Source organism: Camelus bactrianus, chromosome 15, assembly GCF_048773025.1.
Source record: "Camelus bactrianus isolate YW-2024 breed Bactrian camel chromosome 15, ASM4877302v1, whole genome shotgun sequence".
Classification (NCBI taxonomy): domain Eukaryota; kingdom Metazoa; phylum Chordata; class Mammalia; order Artiodactyla; family Camelidae; genus Camelus; species Camelus bactrianus.
The window spans coordinates 20,703,910-20,705,263 of NC_133553.1; the positions used below are offsets into that span (position 1 = coordinate 20,703,910).

Consider the following 1,354-nt stretch of genomic DNA (forward strand, 5'->3'; position numbering starts at 1 on the left):
AAATCTCGAACTCCCAATAATAGCCCTTCCCACCCCCTCCCCCCATAATTCAGTGAGATATTGGGATGAGCAAATGCATAGGAAGCACCTAGTCACTCAGTACATTTTGGTGAGAAGCCCAAATATTAGGACATTGAACTACTGATCTTGCTCTGGGAAATTTGGGAGGGGTGGGATCAGAGCTAGCAACCTGCCATGTTTCTTCACACCCCTTCCACACCCTAACACCAAGATGTAACTCAAAAGGAATGGGTCTGAATTTCTCCAAAAGGACAGTGGGCAGCATCAGCTCTGTGGACTTGGTTCCAGCACTGAGCAGGGAATTCAGAAGAAAGGCAACCCCTTTGCTAGACGTGGAGAGCTGAGATGCCCCAGCCACAGGGACTGTGGAGAAGACACTTAGTTGAGGTTTCAGGGCTGGCTCTCTGGATGTGGAGGGGGAGCTGGGTCTTCTCTCTGGGTTCTTTCTTGGCCCCAGTGGACCAGATAGAGTGAAGATAGTGAAGAGGTCATGTCAGGAAGTGCCAGGTAGGTCCCAGTGTGTGTCCATCCATCCATCCACCTGTCTGTCCATCTGTCCACCTGTCCATCCATCTGTCCACCTGTCCATACATCCATTCATCCTCCTTTCAATGTATATTGAAGCCTATTTCAAGTTAGCCATTGGGCTTTGGGCTGAGGATATAGACAAAAATCTCAAAGGTCACTGACCTCTAAACCAGTCTCAGCCTCTCTCTACTAAGTAATTCAGGTTAATTTTTTTTCCATAGAATTTTTCACTATCTGAAATTATATCATGTATTTGTGTGTGTGTGTATGTGTGTGTGTGTCTCCTCCACTGGAACATTAGCTCTATTAGAGCAGAGACCTTGTTTGTCCTGTTCACAGGTATGTTCTCAGTACCTCTTACTGTCTTGGTTGGATTTATTCCTAGGTATTGTATTCTTTTAATGCACTCGTAAAGGGTATTGTTTTCTAAGTTTCTCTTTCTGAGAAATTGTTAGGGTATAAAAGTGCAACAGATTTCTGTATGTTGATAAAAACATGGAATGCTTCACAGATTTGCATGTCATCCCCGCCCAGGGGTCATACTAATTTTCTCTTTATCGTTCCAGTTGTAGTATATGTGCTGCCGAAGTAAGGCCTGTGATAGATTTTTTTTTTTTTTTACCTGTTCTCACCAACTTTTCTCTGTAGCTGTAGAGGGCCCTCCCACCTGGCTTTTGGCTTGGCCGTGTGACTTGCTTTGGCCCCTAGGTATTTAGCAAATGGGATGCACACTGAGGCTTCAAAAGCCCTTATTCAGAGGAGCTTACTGTGCCTTCCTGTCATCACCACGAGAACATGCTTGGGC

The 1,354-nt window shown here is 45.2% G+C and overlaps 1 non-coding gene across 1 annotated transcript; it reads right to left on the minus strand.

The window, feature by feature from the left end:
• Positions 1–1,038: 1,038 nt before the first annotated feature.
• On the minus strand, positions 1,039–1,141 carry LOC123614642 (U6 spliceosomal RNA). Its single transcript, XR_006722088.1, has one exon. It is a non-coding gene; the product is annotated as a U6 spliceosomal RNA (small nuclear RNA).
• Positions 1,142–1,354: the final 213 nt, after the last annotated feature.